The following is a 14,470-nucleotide window of genomic DNA, read 5'->3' on the forward strand; positions in this document are numbered from 1 at the left end:
CAGTGGAATTTATGTAGTGAAGAAAGTGACAGCTTATTTTCCAAATTTAAAAGAAACTTAAAGTTTTATAGGGAAACAAATAGAGGTAAAAATATTTTTAATCCTTCTTTTTCTGACAATTGTGTTCTGCTCTTATAAATAGAAAGCTCTCCTTTCATTATTTTATAATATAGTGAGTTTATCAGGCACATGTATGAAAATTGTATAGTAAAGGTAGGTTTGAGTCCACTTGGTTCATTCGACTTAGACACATCATTTACTTTATCTCAAATGGTTATTTTTTAAGCCTTGGTTTTGTACAACATGTAAAGGCGTCAGTCTTTGTGCAATATTAAGGCTTCATTCAAGTAACTTATCTTTGTGTCTCTGCCTTTGTTTCTGCATTGCTCCTGTACTTCTGTGAACCGTATTTCAGTGAGTAATGATGACAATGGCAGCCATGCTGTCTCCCGTTCTTACCACTGGATGTGAAGAAATTCTAGATGTGATCCAGCCAATCTGTACTCGACTCTCAGTTCCATCTTCTCAACTCACAGTGTCTTCCAAAGTCCATGCCACACCACAGCCTGGAAAATCTCCCAAAGCAGTGTCTTGAGGCAATGGTAGAGCTCATGTCACAGCATGGTATATCTCAGGTATCACTGTCCTTTCCTGTTTGATATAGTCTCTCTTACAAACCATTGTTCCATACACTTTGCCCCTTTTGTGTTTGCGTATACGTGTGTTATGGCATGTCTTAACCTCACAGTGAGGGTATTAGCATAGAGTTTTGCATATCTAGAGGTGTGGATCCTTGGGAAGCATCTTAGAACCTACCTGCCACATCAGGTCCTGTCTAACCTGTATCAGTTTCTGGGTCCTCACTTATTTTTTTGACCTTGATCCTAGTGAAAAGAACTTGTCAGGTGTTCCATAGGATGTATCACAATATGGATTTGTTATATTTTTTCATCATTTGACTAAGATTAAACATTAATTTATTCACATATTTATCTAATGTTGAAGACAAAAATCCTGAACAACATATTATTTAGAAATATAAATTTAGAAAATAATAAAGAAGAATGAGGCTGAGCACGGTGGCTCATGCCTATAATCCCAGCAATTTGGGAAGCTGAGGTGGGTGGATCACTTGAGGCCAGGAGTTCGAGCCCAGCCTAACTAACATGATGAAACCCCATCTCTACTAAAAATACAAAAATTAGCCGGGTGTGGTGGTGCACACCTGAACGTTTCTTATATTCTGGATAATAGTCTTCTAACAGTTATATGACTTGGGAATATCTTCTTCCATTATTTCAGTTGTCTTGATGGTGCACTTTGCATCTTAAAAGGTATTGATCCACGTGAAGTTCAATGCATCTATTTTTTTTTTCTGTCACTTGCACTTTTGTGTCACATGTTAGAATCCATTGTTTCACATAAGGCCATGAAAACCTATTCCTGTGTTCCTTTCTGTGGGATTTTTAGTTTTAGCTCTTACAGCTAGCCACATATTCTATTTTGAGTCAAATACATATATGGTACAGGAAAGAGTTAAACTTCCATGTGGATATCCCTTTCTCCCAGCAGCATTTCTTGAGAAACTATTTTTTCATCTTGAATCAATTTTTCAACCTTGAAAATAAGTTTTCCCTATATATAAAGATGGATTTTGGCGTGCTCAACTCTATTCTGTTGGCTTGTATGTCTTTCCTTACGTTATGTGAATTTTCCGTGGATGCTCTTTGTAGGTTTAGCAAGTTTTCTTCTATGCCTAACTTTCCCAGAGCTTTTATCATGAATGGGTTTGGAATTTGTCAAATACCTATTCTGCATCTTTAGAGGTGACCATGAGTCTTTTTAAAAAAATTCTATTACTATAGTTTATAACACCAGTTGTTTTTGTATGTTTAACCAAACTTACATTGCAAGGATAAATAGTTTTGCTCCTAGTGTATAATCCTTTTTATATGTTACTAGTTAATTTTGATAGTACTTCCTTGATACTTTTTACCTATGTTATATTGGTCTATAATTTTCCTTTCCGGAAATGTCTTTGTCTAGCTGTGGTGTCAGGGAACACTGGCTTCATACAGTGCATTGGGAAAGATTCTCTACTCGTCTGATTTTATTTATTATTAATGCTGAAAGGGTTTGAATAACACACCAGTGAAGTCATCTTGACCTGGACAGAAATTGAATCCTTACAAGAATTCTAGGAGCTTGGAAGGGGATCCTTCCCCAGGTGAGCCTTCCCTTGAACTCTCTGCCAGGTATCTGACCCAGAGAAACTGTAAGTACTATGTAGGGCTGGGTTTGAAAGTCTAAATTGTGTAGTAATATGTTATACAACAACCAATCGGTAATATGCCTGACAGTAAATGTAATGTGGTATCTTCGATTAGATCCTTGAACAGAAATATGACATTAGTGGAAAACCTGGTAAAATATGAGGAAAATCTATTTCAGTTAATAGTTTTGTACCACTGTCAATTTCTGAGTTTTCATAAATATGCTATGGTGATATAAGGTGTTCACATTTCAGGAAGCTGTAGAATATATGAAACTCTATTATCTTTACTACTTTCTGTAAAACTAAAACTATGATAAAAGCTATTCTTAAAATGTAATATTCAGGTACCAAAAAATAAAACAACAATAACAGAGACAGATTTAAACCACAATAAAGCCAAGATCAGAGGATGAATGGAGATGTAGGAAGACTATGGCAAAGTAGCTTGCCTTATTATACCCCATTCCTGCACAGGGCACCTGCTTCAGAAAGACACCGTCAGGCTCCAGGGACACTCATCCATTTTCTTCTTCCAATCACACCATTATCCAGTTACCAATTCCTGTGTTCGTAACCACTTTTCCAAGGAACGATGCCTTTCTCACATATGTTAGAAGGCCCTGTTTGCAGGCACTTTCTGGCAGTGTCTTTGTAGGATCTCGGTATAAAGACATTTTAGAAGACATGACTTCCAGGCATTAGAAGAGAAGACTGAGAAACACCAGTGATTGGGAACATAAATATTTCTGCATTAAGCATGTTTTCTTAGTACAGATTCCTTTTTTTCCCACGTTTTGAAAGAATACGATGCCTTAAGCCTTTGAGAAAACACTGTGATAATTCAGTTTTCTTCATCATGCAGACTCCATCACGAATTTATGGGACCACACATTCTCTTGACACTCATGTCATGGATCTATATTGTCCTTGGGTACATTAATCTGTTCTCACGATGCTGATAAAGACATACCTAAGACTTGGTAATGTATATTATAAAGGAAAGAAGTTTAATTGGCTCACAGTTTCACATGATCGGGGAGGCCTCACCATCATGGCAGAAGGCGAATGAGGAGCAAAGTCACATCCTACATAGCGGCAGACAGGAGAACTTGTGCAGGGGAACTCCCATTTATAAAACCATCAAATCTTGTGAGACTTATTTACTACCATGAGAAGAGTATGGGGAAAACTGTTCCCATGATTCCATTTTCTTTACCTGGCCCTGCCCTTGACACATGGGGATTATTACAATTTAAGGTGAGATTTGGGTGGGGACACAGTGAAACCATTTCAAGTGACAAGCCCAAAAGCCACAGAGTAGACATTATCCTGGAAGAAAGTTAACTAGATACGAAAAAAGTTTATGATCATGGAGCTGTAGATTAATCCTGCTCAAAAAGATGTGGAAATGAACCTTCAGACATCAGATGTATGAAGGTGAGCCATGTTAGTGATACACAGTGTGTTGTGCAGAGGTGGAAATAGCCTAATAGAAAAAAGGAACGAACAGCAAGTACAACATACCCCAGCCCACCTTCCTGTGATCTAAGAGATGGACACAAGCTGAATGCTGACTGCAAATGTGCTGGCTAAACAAAGATCCCCACCGCAGGGGGAACTGTCCCGTCTTCCCCAACCCAACTCCCTGTTCACAGGCCACACCATTTTATAGAGGAGCACCAGGGATGTTCCGGAAGCCATGCCCACAAAGCATACTAAGCCATGGGACTGCATACTACGCTCCCAAGGACACCTGCAAAGTCAAGACTATTGCGTTTTCAGACCGTGATCACGGGCTACATTCTCAACACCATATTCATAGCTTCAGCAAGAAAACAAGCTCCTGGGTCCTGGAGACCTAGAATGAGAGACACAGCTGACCTTGACCATATTTCTCAGTTCTGAGAAGTTTGTAGCAGTAATTCAGGTGCTATTATTTGGGGCATTTATAATTCAGTAACCCTTCTTACGCCTCTAATCTTACAGTTCACCCCATAGGAAAGGACAGTTTCATTTAAATTGGTGATCTTAAGTCATGGAGGTTTGCTCTTTTTAATTCATTATAACAGGAGTTTCTATAAAGTAAGTGACTTGTACAATCCCATTTTCTTCTTCATTTCAATGCACACATCTGGTCTATTATGATGTGTACTGTGAAGATCATCCATGACTAAATTCTTGAGGAAAAAAAAATCACCAACTGGCAGGCAGGCCAGGAAGGAGAGAGAAGTAGATTGTAGAAGGACAGACTCATCTCTAGGTGGCAAGAGGGTCAATGAGCTCTGAGTGCTCAGGGTTAAGACTGGAAAAGTGATAGACATGAAACTCTGCTACCATGATGTCCCAGGCACAGAGGACACAGTGCTGAGCACTAAGCTTACAAACATTACTATGGTAGCCTGGAAAATAGGATTTGTACTGAGTCTGGATTGGCCACCAGAATTCTCAGAAAGATGCCACTGAAAACACCCCATCATCTGACCATGTCCTTAGGCAAGAACCCAACGCTGTCTCCGCCCTCTAGTCTGAATAAAGGGTGTATGACTCCTCTACTGGAGATTAGGGCTTCCTGTTCACTCAATTGAGCCCTAGTAGAAGCTGGAACTCTCAGTGCCAATATGCTCAACATTCTAAATTATACACTATGTGAGTTTCTTCTTCATTTAGTGCACTCTTTGGGGAACACCAAGGCCTCTTTGATTTTCTAAGTTATCAACGAGTGGAGCTGACAAGAGTATCAAGTGGTCAGAGCAAAGCATTCCATGAAAACCGCAGTGCACATGCATCGCCATTCCCTGCTTACAGTGAGATTCACATGATCCTCATTCATGGGATACGAAGGATAAAAGGGGAGGGAGAAAGAGATAAGTATGTTGTTGATCTGGATGAAGAATCAGATTTGGAGAGCAACTTAGAATAATCTCTGCTTATATTTCTAAGATTAAGGCAAAAAGTCTCAAGATAACCGAATTTTCTGTCTTCAGAGAGCAGCACTCTGCTAGAAACTGGGTCCTGGATGTTTACAGTGTGCCTCTCAATGGGATACTTATTTATCCTGTTGGATACCCTGAAGCATAAGTCTTTCACGCAGCATCCTTCTCACAGGATATTTGTTTACACTGTCGTACACCCTTGTGGCACTTGTCGGACCTGTGTCCACTCCATTCCCACCAAGGTAGCCACTGTCTAGGAGAGCTCTGAGTTGGCAAAAAGTTGAGTTCACATGTGCTGGTCACATGAGACATGAGGAAGCAACTCAACAAAGCAAAGGTATTTCTTGCAGGTGGGGATCACTGGGCACCGTTGTAGGGTCTAACTGACACATTAGATCTTCTCCAGTGTGCAAGTTTCATAGTCTCCACTTATTTTTCTTGACCTTGACCCTTTTCAAATGTACAGGTCAGATATTTTGTATTTTGTAAGATGTCCCACAATATGGATTTGTCTCGTGATTTGTCATGATTAAACTAGGGACATGTATACATTAAACACCTGTCATCTAAGTTTGCAGACAAGAAGAACTAAACATTATGGATGTTAGAAATATAAACAGAGATAAATATAACAAACACAAATAAGAGAATAGCAAATAATTTCACAGTCATAGCGACCTTAAGTGATTAAGGAAGATGATTAAGCTAAGGAGATCCATTAACGGCCATGAACACATTGCTCATGTTCTATTTTATAAGGTCAGCAGTGACTTTAAATAAAAAGAAGCCTTATACATTTAAGAATCGTTTGGGGTTTACAGAATTGTTTTAAATGTAGTATATAGATTTTCCATATATCCCACTACAGTTGTTCTTTTTATTAACTTCTTAATGTAGGACATTTGTCACAGTTAACTAATTTTAAACATTATCATTAACTACTCTTCATACTTGATTCAGATTTTCTTATGTTTCACTTAATTTTTAATTTCTGTTCCAGGATCTCACCCAGGATACCTCAGCACGGTTGGGTATCATGTCTCCTTAGACTTCTCTGACTGTCACAGTTTCTTAGAATTTTCTAGTTTTTGATTATATTGACATTCCTAATGTGGGATTTCTCTGAGGTTTTTTTCATGATAAGACTAGATTTGTGGGTTTGGGAGAGGAAGATGACAGAGAAAAGGTGCCATTCTCTTCACATCATACCAAGGACACAGGCTCTCAACAGGCTTTATCATTATTAATGTTAATTTGATCACCTAGATGAAGTCATTTTTATCAAATTATCACACACTGTGAAATTATTATTTTTCCTTTTCCCCATAGAATGTTTCAGAACAAAGTCACTAACACAACACACATTTAAGAAGTGGGGAGTCATGGGCCAAGCACGATGGCTCATGCCTGTAATCCCAGCACTGTGGGAGGCTGAGGCAGGTGGATCACCTGAGGTGAGGAGTTCGAGACCAGCCTGGCCAACATGACAAACCTCTAAAAATACAAAAATTAGCTAGGCACAGTGCACGTGCCTGTACTCCCAGCTACTCGGGTGGCTGAGGCAGGAGAATCACTTGAACTTGGAAGGCAGAGGTTGAGGTGAGCTGAGATCACGCCACTGCACTCCAGCCTGGGCAACAGAGCCAGACTCCAGACTCTTATCTCAAACAAAAAAAATGTGGGGATGCATGATCTACCTTCTTATTGGCAGAATGTCTACAAATTTATTTGAACCCTCAACCATAAACATGTGTCTATTCTATTACATATTTATTCATTTATAAATAAATTATTTATATCATCATCTAAATATGGATATTGATTTTATACTTTACATATGTTGATTTATTTGATTGCTCAAATTGTTGCATGGTTGACTATTGGAAGGTTTTTTAGTTGTCCCTGGTATATTTTTGAAATACCCACATAATTAAGGTTCAGTGTTGTATGGTTGGTTGGTTTTGTTGTTGTTCAGCATTTTCTTTTCTTTAACCACTACTAGGTGTTCAGGCTAACTCTGTATTTAATTGTACTCCAGGCTAACTGTATAATTGTGTAATTTCTGCTAATGTTTCCAACCATGTGATCTAATCCAGCACCACATGAATGATGTATGTAGTCTCTTACTCTCCCTGTGAAGAAGTTGGTGCTGGTCTCTTAATCATACTGCCTGAACATACATGCACAGTGGTTTCAGAACAGGTAACTTATACCCCAATGGGAAACAATTTTACCAAGTAAAGTACAGCACTTAGGTATAAATACTTTGGCTTTTAGCTTTGGCATGTCCACTTATTACCCAAGTTACTTAGGTCCATTGCTTTCCGCCACTTTCTTTAGTGAGGTTATTCCATACATTCATTATGTCGTTATATTATTTTTGGGGACATTCCTCCTTGGAAACCCTCTACCTACTAAATAAGGTTTTATGTTTGCATAATTTAGTACACTCTTTGTGTTATAAAGTTCTTCAGGATTCAGAAAACATTATTATGTATCCACCAATACAGTATCAGAGAGAGTGATTTCACTGCCCCAAAGAAACCTGTATTTCACTGATTCCACCTTTCTCTCTCCCAAGCTCCCTGTTACCACCAGACTCTTTGCTATCACTATACTTTTTTTCCTTTTCTAGAGACTCATACAGGTAGAATTACACAGTATTTTGCCTTTTCCAACTTGTATTTTTTCACATAGCAATATACCTTATAGATTTTTGAAGTATATATCATGTTTTTTTAGACTTCCCATCCCCTATTGTTGCAGGACAGGTGAGCCCCAAATTTGGGGCTTCAGGTGGCAGAGTTCTTGGCTTTGCCCAGGGAAGTCTTTTAGGTCAAGCCGGTGGTGATAGATGGCAGTCTTTTATTGAACAGTACTGCTCCTTTAAGAGCAGGGCTAACTCATAGGCGTTGCATCAGTTGGTAACCTATGGGCTCTTATCAACTATCTTTACACTAAGGTAAAATACTTTCAATTACATGGAAGTTGAGGGGTGAACCAATGAAACTTAATGGGCAGGTGATTCAGAACTTTCCAGGACAGGAGCAGTAACTTCTGGGTTGTTGCCATGGAAAGAGGTGGTAAATTCCTGGTTGTTGGCCTGGAATTTGTAAACAGTCATGCGCTGGAGGGAATGTCTCATGCCGGTGAGCAGTGAGGACAACCAGGGATCCCTTTGTCTTCTTTTGCCGGTTTCTTCACTAGATGCTGTCTGGACCAGATCTTATTTTGATCAGCAGGATTGTGACTAGAAAACAACTTGCCAGTCTCCTACCTCATAATGGCAGAAGGCATTGAGTGTCTCTTCGTGTGATTCGGATGTGCCTGTAGCTTTTTTGGAGAATTGGGTATTTGAATAATTTTCATTTTTGATTAAGATATATGCCTTTTTATTTTTGAGCTCTTAAGAAGTTACCGTATATTATTAACAGTAGACCATTATCACCTATAAAACTTGCAAATACTTGCTTATTAATTTAACTTTTAAGTTTCAGGGTACCATTATCACCTACAAAACTTGCAAATACTTGCTTTTTAATTTAACTTTTAAGTTTCAGGGTACATGTGCACATTTGTTACATAAGTAAACTTGTGTTATGGTGGTTTGTTGTAGATTATTTCATCACCAATGTACTAAAGCCTAGTACCCATTAGCCCATTAGTTATCTTTTCTGATCCTCTCTCGCCTCCCACCCTCTGATAAACCTCAATGTGTATTGTTCCCCACCGTGTGTTTATGTGTTCTTCTCATTTACCTCCCCCTTATAAGGGAAAAAACATGGTATTTGGTTTTCTGTTCCTGCATTAGTTTGCTAAGGATAATAGCCTCCAGCGCCATCCATTTTCGTGTAAAACACATGATATTTTTTATGGCTGCATAGTATTCCATGGTGTGTATGTTCCACATTTTCTTTATGCAGTCCACCATTGATGGGCATTTAGGTTGATTCCACATTCTTGCTATTGTGAATAGTGCTGCAGTGAACCTATGCATGCGTGTGTCTTCTTCACAGGACACTTTTTATTTCTTTGGGTATATGCTCAGTAATGGGATTGCTGGGTTAAATGATATTTCTGTTTTTAGGTCTTCTTGTAGTCTACACACTGCCTTCCACAATGGTTAAACTAATTTAAACATCCACCGACGGTGTGTAAGTAATTCCTTTGTTCCACAACCTTGCCAGTATCTATTTCTTGACTATTTAATAATAGCCATTCTGACTGGTGTTAGATGGTATCACATTGTGATTTTTAATTGCATTTCTTTCAGGATCGGTGAGGTTGAGCTTTTCTTCATATGATTGTTAGCCACATATATATCTTCTGTTGAAAGTGTCTGTTCGTGTCGTTTGCCCTCTTTTTTTATGGAGTTGGTTTTTTTTTCTTGAACATTTGTTTAAGTTCCTTATAGATGCTGCATATTAGACTTTGGTCATATGCATAGGTTGCAAAACTTTTCTCCCATTCTGTAGGTTGTCTGTTCATTCTGTAGATAGTTTTCTTTTGCTGTGCAGAAACCTAAGTTTAATTAGGTTTCATTTGCCAATTTTTGCTTTTGTTTGCAAATATTTGCTCCCATTCTTTGGGTGTCTTTATTTTTGTTGGTGCAGTGTGAATCACAAAAGTTTCACATTCTAATGAGGTTAATATGCCTGTTTTTTCTTCTTCCCTTTTGCTTTCGGCATCATATCTTAGAAAAGATTGTTTAACCTAAGACCACGAAGATGTATTCCTGTGTTATTTTCTACATTCTGGGCCTATTTAGCTATTATATATAGATATATGATCCTTTTGAGTCACTTACATTTTCAGTGTGAGGCAGGAGTTTGACTTGCATGGAATATGCACTTGCTTAGAAATATTTTATTAAAAATATTTATCCATATATAATTTATTTGGTGACATTATAAAATTATTTCACTATAAATGTATGTATTCATTTTTGAGCATTATATTCTATTACATTGTTCAACATCTATATTCTTAAACGAGTACCATACATCTTGATTACTATTACTTTGCAGTGAGTTTTGAAGTCAGGAAGTATGTATCCTCCATACCAACTTTTTTTTTCTTTCTCAAAATAATTTAGGCTACTCTGGGTCTATTGCATTATACATATGAACTTTCGATAAGCTTTGTGAATTTACAAGAAGGAAGTGTCACCTGGGATTTTGATAGAGGTTGCATTAAATCTCTAGATCCATTTGGAGAATATTGCCAGCCTAACAACATTAATCATTACAAGCAATGAATAGCCAAAGTTTTTTTCCATTTTTTTTCAAAATGTTTTCTATAGTTTTTGTGTATATATCTTATACTTAATTTGATAAACTTATTTTTGGTGTCATCTCAAATGGAACAGTCTGAGTTTTTGTTTTAGATTATTAATTGCTAGCATATAGAAATTCAGAGGATTTTGTATCTTCACCTTGTATACTGCAAGTTTGTTGAACTCATTTCTAAATTCTCAAGATATTTGATTAGAGTCCTTTAGAAGTTTTATACATAAGATCATGTCATATGCCAACAGACAGAGTTTGACTTCCTTTCCATCCTGGAAGCCTTATATTTATTTTTCTAGACTAACTGCCATGTCTGTATCCTCTAGTACAATGTTGAAAACAAGTGTCAACAGTGGAAATCCGTGTCTTGTTTCTAATCTTGGAGAAATTAGTGAACGTTTCAGATAACTTATGATGATACGTTAGTTTTTCATGGATCCCCTTTAAAAGGGAGACAGTTCCCTTATCTGCGTCATTTGCTGCATATTTTTCTCATAAGGAGTTGGAAAATTCTCAAGTGCCTATACATCTTCTGAGATGATTATGTGGTTTTTCTTCTTTATTATATGAATACAGTGCATAGCACTAGTTGTATGTTGAACCAAATTTTGCTTTCCTGAGGTAAATACCCTTGATATAGCATACAATACTTTTTACATGTTTCTGCTTTGTTTTACTAATATTTCCTTGATGATTTTTGTCCCTGTATTCATAAGGTATATTGTTCTTCATTTTCCCTATTTGAAATGTCTTTGTCTGGCTGCAGTATGAGGGTAAACTAACTCAGTATACAATGGGAAATCATGTTTTCTCCACTTTTTTGGAATAATTTGTAATAAATTAGTATTAATTTTTTTAAATGATTATAATAATTCACTGATGAATTCTTCTTGATGAGGTCAGAGAGGTTAATCCTAAGAATAGTTACATGAGCTTGGAAGGAGACCCTTCTGCAGCTGAGCCTTAGCCTGGGCCATCACCTACATCTGGACTGAAGACGCAGAGAAACTGTGAGTAATATGTGTGTGGTTTTGAACCACTAAGATGTATAGTAGTCTGTTATGCACCAAGTCTTAAGTAATATACCTGACAGTAATTGCAATGTGGTATTCTAGATTAGGTCTTGGAACACATAAACATATCATTATTAGAAATTCTGGTAAAATATGAAGGAAGTCTGTAGATCAGTTAATAGTTTTGAAACCCAGTGAAATTCTTAGTTTTCATGAATATACTATAGTTGATATAGTAACATTTTAGTTAGCTGAAGGGTATATGAAACTGTATGTTCTACCTGTGTGTCTTTTTGTAAATCTGCAATTATTTCAAAATAAATTTGTTTTCTAAAATTATTATATCTTTAAAAAGAAAACAAAGACATAAGCAAAAATCTTTGGCTTCCAGAGATGAATGGGCACATAGGGAGAGAATAGAAAACGAGCATTTTTTATCTAATCACCTTTCCAAACCCAGGTACACCTGCCTCGGGAAGGCACCATCAAGCTCTAGGGACTGTAGTCCTTTTTCTCCTTCTCTGTTACCCAGTCACCAGTTGGAGTGTCAGCAACCACTTGTTCAGAAAAAGCTGCCTTTCCTTCACATATCCAGAAAGCCCCATGTGCAGACATCACTGAGCAGTGTATATTCAGGATCCCATTGAAGCATTTTTGGGAGATATGACTCAGATATTAGAAGCCAAGAATTAGAAATTTCAGTGACAGGGAACATAAATCATATTTCTGCATTCAGGATAGTGTTTTCTTGGTACAGGGATTTCTTCTTCAAGTAATCAGAAGACAACTGTACCTTCAAACCTTTCAGAAAAATATGTCCTAATTTAGTTCTTTTCATTCTACAGACTCTATCAGGAATTGTCTGGGACCATGCCTTCTATTGCCCACTGCCAGCCCGAAAGCCACCAAGGTAGCAGGTAAGCAGAGTACAACAAACGTTTCTAACAAATGGGTTTAGGCCAGACCCTACTTACAGAGACCTGGATATGAATCTTTTACACAACAGGATTTTTGCAGTTGGATGCTAGTGAGTGGAGAAAGCAGATGACAAAGTGCTGAGCAGGGAGTTCCCAGACACACTCTAACTGCATGGAAGATGTGATTTCCCACAATACCTTAAACCAACAGTTCCTTAGAGGTTGGCCTGGACATCACAATTCTAAAAGAGATGCCATTTAAAAGAAACCAAATTCTAGACCAGATCATGAGGCAAATACCCAACACTTGGACTCCACACTCTAACCTGATTAGAAGTTGGAGTTCAGTGGAAGAATGTCTTGGATATTTGAGAACATGACACTATGTGTATTTAATTTAGCCTTGCTGGAATTTAAAACTGTAGGGGAAAATTCAGTCAACCTCCTAAATTCTGTGAGTTTTTGTTTTTGTATGTGAGTTTCTGCATACACATAAAGAAACTCCCATCGTTTAGGAGGTTGACTGAATTTTGGGTATACAGAAATTCATACTTTATGTGTTTCTTCTTCTATCAGTGTATTCCTGAGGGAACATCAAAACCAGTCCCCAAATCCAAGTACCCAAATTAGGGTTGACCAGAGTAGCAAGGGGACAGATTAAAACATTTTATAAAGACCATTATGCATCTACGTCTGCAGTGACTAAGTATAAAGTGATTTCTGTGATCACCAGCCATATGGTTAAAACGGCAAAAGGGAATGAAGAAAAAAGAGTTACATAAATATTATAGCTGAAAGAATGGAATTTATAATGAAGCTTACAAGTATCATTGGTTATATTCCTAAGACTGCAGTGGAAAGTTTCAAGATACAGCTTTTTCTAGGTCTTTAGAAAGGTATCACTCCAGTGAATTTTTCAAGTAACTCTTTATAATTGCCATCTTCTTCCTCAGTGGATTTCTTAAACCATAGTTCATAAAACTACGTTTCCATGCATAACATAAGAATTCTAGTGTTCCACTAGTAACTCTAATGTGTCTAATAGCTACGTAGAATGTAAATGCACTTGGTAAACTTATGTGATAATATTTAAACATATTCCTTCAATAACAGGTAAGAATACAGTTGATGAGCCCCCATAATCTAACACTGAGAAATTGGCAGTCACAGAGGACAGTGTATTCCACTCATCGTAGAGGGCACATTTGCACGTTTATGAAACACAGGTGCACCTTAAATTTGACAATGTAAAACACTATTGACGAGAAGGCAACCATAATGTTATTGTCCTCATTTACATATACATGAGCTTGGTCTATAAACCTTCCATTGACATTTTCAGGTCATATCATTAACATCATATCTTGCATAGAAGGTTTCAGAAGGTTGGAAAGATAAACTCACAGGAGCAACATAGGAATCTCACAAGAAGTGCAGCATCACCAAGCTTCAGATTAGCACAGGTCATAATAATACGGGGAAAATTATGGGCAAGATGAATTGAAGAGTGATTCAGGAGCATTACAGCTGAATGAGAGAAAATTTAGGAAAACCTTTGTCAATGTGTTTTTCTTGTATGTTCCATCCCATGTAATCATAGGAATGACACAAGACAAATATCCACATGTATGCACATTGAAAATAGTTTTCCAGTAATTATAATGTATTTATATTATTCCTATGTGATTTATTTATAAGTGATAAAAGTATTAGTTTCTTCATTTGTTAGTGGTTTTGTTCTTCCATTCTGGTGTATGAAGTAATCACATGTTACAATGGACACAAATGATATATCCCACAATTTATTAGAAAATTAATTTTTAGAGGTTAGTATAGGCTTGATAATATACTGCATGCTTTGTGTGTTATCATTTCCTACAATGCACACTGACATCTCAAGAAGTGAGCACGATTTTCACTCCTGTGCTCCATTTTGGAGTCTTAGCTTTCTGTAGGAAAGGTATAAAGGAACCTTGAGTTTGATACTGTCTGCCCCAGTCTTTGCTCACTTCGACTATGTAGAATGTGTCTTGTCTGACATGCT

At 37.3% G+C, this 14,470-nt stretch overlaps 1 protein-coding gene across 1 annotated transcript in view; it reads left to right on the forward strand.

Annotated features, from left to right (window-relative positions):
* The window catches only part of LOC105499091 (nuclear pore associated protein 1), a 564,120-nt gene that overhangs the window by 12,130 nt on the left and 537,520 nt on the right, over nucleotides 1-14,470 (forward strand). The window contains exon 5 of the mRNA XM_071099379.1: nucleotides 416-12,426. The gene's annotated coding sequence lies outside the window, so the exon portion shown is untranslated. The remainder of the gene's footprint in view (nucleotides 1-415; nucleotides 12,427-14,470) is intronic.

This window comes from Macaca nemestrina, chromosome 7 (genome assembly GCF_043159975.1).
Source record: "Macaca nemestrina isolate mMacNem1 chromosome 7, mMacNem.hap1, whole genome shotgun sequence".
Taxonomy (NCBI): Eukaryota; Metazoa; Chordata; class Mammalia; order Primates; family Cercopithecidae; genus Macaca; species Macaca nemestrina.